This window comes from Microcebus murinus, chromosome 4 (genome assembly GCF_040939455.1).
Source record: "Microcebus murinus isolate Inina chromosome 4, M.murinus_Inina_mat1.0, whole genome shotgun sequence".
Classification (NCBI taxonomy): Eukaryota; Metazoa; Chordata; class Mammalia; order Primates; family Cheirogaleidae; genus Microcebus; species Microcebus murinus.
In genome coordinates this window covers 111,728,036-111,736,457 of record NC_134107.1, presented here as the reverse complement: position 1 = coordinate 111,736,457, position 8,422 = coordinate 111,728,036, and positions in this window count along the sequence as shown.

Here is an 8,422-nt window from a genome sequence, read left to right as displayed (position 1 = left end):
TAAATAAATAAATAAATAAATAAATAAATAAATAAATAAATAAATATCGTGGAGGCTAAGGGTATTAAGAAGAGACTTGGAGACTCTAATCACATCATACCTCTCACAGCTTTTAAGGGTGTACAGACAAAATTAAGGATGGAGGATGGAATACTGATAACTGTTCTTTGCTCCAAATTCCTTTCCAAGAGGCCAGGAGAGAGTCTCATCTGCAGATCATCAGTTGTGCTGAACAGGTCCCTCTGATCCAGTGTATTGTGTCTTGCTCTTGCAACCTGACTCAGGTGTAGCATCACACAGTAATTAGCAGACTTTGCATCCTAACCAAAGTAAGCTAAAATCAAACTTTAACATTCCTTTCTGCTGACTCTGAGTTTTGGACAAAGCCTTACTCCTTTAGCCAATTACAAATTAAAGAATCTCTGAATCCACCTATGATCTCTAAGTCCCCACTTCAAAATATCCTGCCTTTCCAGGCTAACCCAATATATAACTTCCATGCATTGATTCATGACTTTGCCTGTAACTTCTGCCACCCTGAAACATATAAAACAGAACTGGAGTTTAACCACCTCAGGATGACTTACTCAGGGCTTCTTGGGTTTGTGTTTTACATCGGCCATAGTCACTTATATTGGCTCAGAATAACCTCTTTGAAATATTTTACAGAGTTTGCTTTTGATATTGACAATTGTCAGAAACTTTTGTTAAAATGACATGCATAGGTTTTATTAATGCATATTATTACTGTATAAATGAGGCAACATATAATATAAAATTTGTTTAGCTTACAAAGTTTGGGGCTCCAGAAGCTCTAAAATAATCTTAAATTACTTCACATGATTTAAAGATAAGTATTACATTCATGAAAAATATAGACTATCTCTAGAATAATTGGGATGTTTTTAACACTGCACTCATGTTCCAACATGGCAATAATATATTAGAGATGAGAAAGACCTAGAAATTAAACAAATTCATTTGTACATTTTATAAGTATTGGCAGAAGATGGGTAGGTTGAGATGTGAGCACTGAATGATGTTAAAATCTAGAATAAGAGCCTGATTGCCCTAAGAAAATTAAAAGGGGTATGAAAATCAGGCTGAAGTCTCTGTAACAGATGACTACACACCTTAGCTCACCTGGGTCACAGGTTTACATGGAGGGCTCTCCCAGTGCTAGAATCCCTTAGTGTTAGGAAACCGGTCTCTGTCCTCCACACTGCCTGGTTCATGTTGCCATTAAATTTGGCACGGTCACCACAAGTTTGAGAGACTTCATTTGTCTTCTAAACACCCATGCTGTCTTTAGGGTTGTTGGCAATTGGCAACTCTTTTCATTCTTCCCATATTTTAAGACTTTTTTCCTCTGAATGTCAAAAATGGCTTACCTAAAAAGATTCTTGCCCACATGAATTGTTTTTATAAGTTTTCATTTTTTATGCTGGTTGTTTAAAGATCACCTGGCAATTTTGTTCGAAACACAATTGTTGTAACCCTTTCCTGGGAGATACTGAACTACTAGATTTGGAAAATATCAAATGAATCTGTTTTAAGGGAACCTGTTTCCCAAGTAATTCTGAATGTGCACCTTTCCTTTCACAAGTGGATAATCTGCAGTTCAGATAGGTGAAGTCATTTATTTGACATTTCACAGCTACCATGTGCACAGGCCAGGACTGGAACACAGGCTTTCCTTTATTGACTAGTTTCCTTTATCCCACAACACTGCGAGCAAAGGCAGCTGGTTATATCTCCTACGGAAAGTCAGAGAGATGGTAAGAATAATACATTGTTTTTTTTCTGCTTTTAAGCCTTGCAACTTAGATCTGGACCTAATTGTGCTAGTCTCCTAAAAGACAATATTTTGCTGGATCTCTTAAAATTGAATATCCCAGCCCTCCATGCTGGGCTCTTTTGTCTGACCATTCATCAGGCGTTTTCTGCAGAGAGCCAGAACTTGGCTCGCTTCTCCACCCTGCACCAGAGAGCTTCATTTGTGCTGATTACCCTGCATTTCACATAAAAGTCATTAAGAATTCTGTTTCAGTGAATAAAAGAATGTAAATGAGGTAATTATGAGCTCCACTTACCTTACTAACCCCGTGCATTGTGCAATCATTAATGCTTTCACATGATCTGTTCGCTGGAAAAAATCAGGAAGATAGAAAGCAATATTGTTGGAAAAGAAAATAGTATTGAGGCTTATTCAGTGGTGGATTTTTTTTTTACAATTTGGGGAGTTAGGGAGAGTCTTCATGCAAGCTGTAAAAAAGACAGCTTGAGAAATGACTGTGTATCGCTGCATTTAACCCCCACCTCTCCTTTGCATAAATTAACTTCAAGTTGCAGAGGTTTTCTCATAACAACATTTCACACTTGGAAAGCAGCATTCATCTGAAGAACTCTTTAGGATGCATCCGTATGATTGTGTTTACTTATTGGACAAATGCATCTTCCCACACAGCAGATGTTGCTGTTGAGTGTTAGAGAGCAGAATAAAGTTGAAGTGCTTAAATCATCCTATGGGAAGGGCACAATGCAGGACCCAAATCTGACCTTGGCCAAGCCACCGTTTCTACCTGTGATGAGCACATTGCTTTGTTGTCCCAGTGCCTCAACCATGTGAACCTCCTTCCAGCCTTCATGTAATATTCATGCATGTCCGTCAGGGTCCCCTACCACCCTTGCCACAAGAGTGGGACCACATGTCCTGGCTGGTCTAATGACACGAGTTCCCCCACTGATCAATGTGATTTGTACAGGTGGAAGCATGGGACCCCAGTCACACCCTCAGAGTGAAGATCCGGATCGATTTCATGTATGGATGTGGAAGACAGATGGTCTCTCTTCCTTTTGGATTGCAATCATGAAAATGTAGACTTGGGGCTGCCAGAAACCATCTTTCCTAGCACACAGAAAGAACCTGCCTGAGAATGACTCCACTCCACCATGCAGACAGGGGTAGAGTCCAGGAACAGAGAACTTCAGAATCCTAGTGATAGCCTTTGTAGCTATTTAGTCAACAGTGCCCAAAGCCTGAACAATCCTTGGGCTTTCTGGTCAAGTAGGATAATAAATTGCAGTTCTGAGGAAGCCAATTTTAATAAATCGTTTAAAAATTGCAACCAAAAGGGTTCTCACTGATACAGAAATTGGTACTTCTAAGTAAGGTATTACAAAAGACAGATCCTAAAATAGGAACTAGACCAGGTGGAAGAGAGGGAAGGTCAGTGGGGGACAGACAATCCTCCTTTCTCGGCTGGAACATAGCCAGTCATTGCCATGTAGAAGTCAAGTAATTGGTTACACTTGTCTCTATTTTATCTAACTTGTACTAAGTGCTACTTGATCTAGATCACTGGGATCTTCAGTAAAAAATGTTGAAATGCTAAAGTCTGTCAAGGCCTTTGATAAGGTGCTAATAATAATACTAATAACAACAATAACTGTTCTCGATTTGCCATTTGAAAAGGAACTGTATGCATCAGAATGGCCATTCTCCTTAAGGCTACTGACATTACTACGGAAGGCCGATGATCACTGGCACTGCAAGTGGTGTGAGCAAAGGTAGAAGACAGAAAACCATAAGATAAGATTTAGAACGAGAAGATAAAGAACTGGGAGAGGCCAAATACATAGGACCGAGCTCAAAGTTTCCGTGTACGTGAACTCATAGTCTAGTAGATAATACTCCCCTGCAAAGCACCCTCCACTGTAACCCAGCCAGGTGGTGGAAGACAAATCATCTCCTCCTTAAACTCCAGCTGAATCCAAGGTGGAAACCATTACTGGAATGCTAGGGGTGGCCAAAGCCCAGAAGCCTGTTGCTAAAAGATAGAAACTGTAAAAGTAAATGCTTCAGCAGATTTCTGTATCTGAGCCTTTGGTAACATGACTGCAATCTCCCAAGCCCTGAATCACACTCCTCCCCAAGTATTGTTATGAAGGACAATAAACTTCGAAAAGCCTCATGCCAGGCAGAGCTGGGCTCAGGCAGATCCTCTACTCCCCTTTCTTCTTCCTTAGCGAATCCTGATTTTGTTAACGTAGCCCTGCTTTCTCCACGCGACATGATTCAGACGATGCTGACCGCCTTCCCAGCTCCAGAAATCGTAATCAGCCATAGCAGCCAATAGCGGTGACTGTGATTCCTTTAGGTATGAGAATGTGTCCAATTCCTAGAAACATATGTTTTGGGGAGGGAGGGGAAGTTATGTTGGGGAAATTCTGGGAGAAGTTTCCTTTTAAATAAGAAAGGTACATAAAAAGAGACAATTCCTGCCAACTTCTGGGCATGTAACACTTCCACATTCCCCTGACGTGGCACCTGGGCTCACAGGAGCCATCTTGCGACTAACCTGAGAGTGAAACATCACACTGAGGGGACAAACCTAGGACAGTGGCATCCTGATCCCAGAGGGGCTATTACTAGTGCTTTGTCCTACCTATGGGTTTCATGGTTTATTAAATAACAAATCCTCTTACAGTTTTAAACAATTGCAATTGGGGCCTTCTTTTTTAATTTGTGGCCAAAATCTTCATAACTGATAAACTGTCAAGAAATCTATCCCACTTCCAAGGAAGAAAATTTTGCTTTCTCTATGCAACAAGAAGCAGTAAATTCTATAAAGTGTTGCCACTTTCCAATATGACAGTTTAATTGGAATTATTTTATTTCTCTTCCTCATTATTTATTGTGAATTTGGCAGGTAAGTAAAGTTTTAATTTATCCATCTATACATAGGTAGATGCTGAGGAACTGTATCTAGGCTTAACAAGAGTAATGCACCACACTCAGAGATAAAACTGAATGGAAGGAAAGACCTGTGGCCTTGATTGCTGTTTGGGAATGGAAAGGAAGCGAATGCTTATTGCGATGGTGGTCATTTATGCCGTGAGAAATAATTAGAAGAGGAACTATTTGGAGTTGTGTTATGAGGATAATATTATTGTCTGCCAGAGCCCATTGCTTGGGGACACAACCATACCCCATTGCAGGACTGTCCATCCCAGCCCTGCCTCCTCCACCCCTGCCCCACAGCCTTGCAGCTCAAACGAGACAGACCTCTGGACCTGGATAAAGCTCACAGTGCGCGGCCTGGGCAGACTGACGTGTGGGAGCAGTGAGCTATCCAGGCAGGTCTAATCAACGTCCTTACGTGAGAAGGTTTGATATTAACATGCAGACATTTGAAGGCAGGTTTATTCTTTTAGATTGGCAGGCAATATGAGTCTAGGCCTGTGGTTTTTAGTAGCCATCTTTTCTATCATATGGAAAGAACCAGCCCCAAAACAAATTCCACACATACAGGAGGCAGAGACAAAAGAGAGAGAAAAAAAAACCAAACATCATTATCTTGTTTGAGATCCTGCATCCATCCACGCCCAATGGTCCCTAACTTTATATAATAGTTATCTGAAACAATAAATCTCTTGTTTGACCTCAGCTACTTCTGGTTGGGCTTTTTGACTTTAAAAAAGTCTTGACCAATACAACATCTGAGTAAAACCCATGGGGAATGATGTCAAAATAATTACATAATGGTAAATGGAAGACCAAATAATGTTGGATTAATTGGGACTTTTTCCCCTAAACTAACTAAAAGTCAACAGCTTTAGTAAACTATGCTGTAGAGGCTGTTTTTCCTATCATAATTAGAAAAGACCCAGCTTCATCTGTCTCGAACTTTCCAGTGTCAAATACAGGCATCTGTTCTTAGCACTTGGATTTAAAGAAAGATCACATCCAGTACACAAAGTAAATAAACCCAAAGAGAAACACTCTCCCTCTCTAAGCTATTTATAACCCCCAATTCCATACATTAATACATTTGAGCTAATAACTGTCTTTAAACATGTCTCCTGAAAGGAGATCTGGTGCAGAGTGAAGCTACTTTCTCTGGAATCTAACATAGACATGGAAAGCAGATGACGGCTCTGATCTCTATGCAAAAACGAAATTGTGGGTCAAAGACTGGATCAAATATTTGTCCCGAAATCACAGAAAATGATGATTATAAAGTATCTGCCATGCCACATATTTTGTTGTCTGTTGCATGTATCTGTAAATTGGAATTTGAATTCATTGAAGACAAATCTTTTGAGGTCCCAGGTTTCCTAGCTGAGATAGATAAAAAAATAAAAATCTCTAACAGCCTCTATTTAAAATGTTCATGTTACTCTTTTGAAGTTCCATAAGATATATGGCTAAATAATTTGATCAGAAGACACAGGGATTCTCTTAAGTGTTTCTCTTTCAACTCTAATCCAGAGTGAGTACCCTATTTCCAGCTCTTGATCCTGATGTTCCACACTCTCTGCAGACGTCTTGCCAGAGCATCTGGTGTTGAGATGAGAGAGCAGGGTGATATGCTGAAATTTATGGCAGTGACTCGTGGAGATGAGTAGGGACATGAACATTTACATAGTCCTCAGAACTAGGAAATGCTTTTCAATGGCAATTTTCTGTTTAATAACCTTGGTTAGCTTTCCACTGCTTGCTGCATTCAATTTATCTTACAAAGTTTGTTAACTATGACCCAACATATAATTTCAGCCTCATCTAGAGCCACCCACAAATGTTGTATCACTGCCAAATAGTTTCTTTACTGCATCCATTTCTTTCATATCCCATTCTCACTACCTAAAATTCTCTTGGCTTTATTTCTCTACCAAAGACATTTCTGCTTTCCTTCAGAGCACAACTTGAATGGCATCTTCTTCAGCGCAGCCACCTCCCTTTTCAGTGAGTCACAGGCTCTGATTTAAAACTTTACTTGTTTGTTGTGTCGTCCATAACTGATTATACTGCTATTTACTTATGCACTGCCTCTCTCTCCCACTATGCTGCGATTCCCTCAATGTCTGTGGATATTTTTATTTATCTTTGCATCACCCTGTGAGATATCTGGCCCTTAAGAGAGACCTCATAAGAATTTGCCAGGCCGGGCATGGTGGTTCATGCCTATAGTCCCAGCACTCTGGGAGGCCGAAGCCAGAGGATCGCTTGAGCTCAGGAGTTGGAGGTTGCAGTGAGCTAGGCAGATGCCATGGCACTCTAGCCCAGATGACAGAGCAAGACTCCATGTCAAAAAAAATAATTTGCTGAACTGATGAATGGGTTTAAGAAGCTGCGGAGCACAGAGTTTTGGGCAGTAGTCAAATGGTATGGTCAATTACATACAAGCTGTCATGAAAATGAAACAGACAGAGATGATCCAGGAGAAGGAGAACAAAGAGTGAGATTCAATATTCTAGAACCCCCTGTTACCTGATGAATCCAAAGCAGTATTTATTGAAACCTGCTGTGAAAGGCAGTTTTATTTGCTCTGAAGTGTTCGTTCTCCGATAACTTTTAGATTTTATTACAGAGAGCTGATTTAAATACAACTGTTAAATGGCAATACAGTGGAAAACAGATGATAGTTGTTCAAAACAGAGAGGTCAGCAAGGGTGAGCATAGCCAGAATAAGCCTTGCTAAAGGAGGCACGATCAGGCACACACAGAAGGGCAGGTGGGATTTACACAGAATCATTAAATAGATAACATTCAACTTGGAAAGGCTTTTAGCAGCCCATGCCGTTCCAGCGCAGCGCAGCACGCCCCCATCATCGCTTCCTGGGTCTCCAAGGGCACAGCAGCACGGGCGCCCCGGTGCCCAGAGAAGCGTCCTGCCACAGGCCAGGCCTGGAACCTTGGCTGCGGCAGGAAGGAAAGCTGAATGAAACCCCTGCGCTGACCCAAGAAATGTGAAGGTCCTGGACAACCTTACTCGAATATGAACTGAACTCAGGATTGGAAGGCACCTTGGCATTCTGTGCTGATGCTGAAACCGCTCAAATATCTGGCATGCACCAACCATCAGGGTGAGTTCAATTTCTGTCATAAATGCTATAAGGAAGGCTAAGATAAATGAAAGACTAGAGGGAGAACATAATAGCAAATGCTTTATAAATTTGAGGGAATCGATTTTATAGAGAAAAATAGACATTGAGTACGATTTAAAATTTTTACTACACATTTGAACTGTGCTTACTATGCATAATAGATGAGATATTCAGCACTCTGTGATTTTCTGTTTTTTAAGAAAAATGTATTTTAAAGGTTCATTAAAAGGTAACCTAGGCTGGCTGGTCATCAGAAGCTCCCAGAAGCCAAAATGTTGATGATTTAAGCATAAATGAGTCAGAAATGTGTGGTTGCAATTTCATTTCCAATGAATGAGAAAAGTGCTCCTGGCAAAACCCACTTTGCAATTCTACTGGACCAGAACCTCTGAAATATACTCTGAGGCACAAGTCACCTGGAGCAGTGTTGAAGGAGACAGCAAGGTGCTGGCAGAGGGAGCGGAGGGCAGGGGAGATTCTCTGGGCCGTACTCTGACGGAGAGACTTATTCCAATGATAGCTGTTCTTTTCC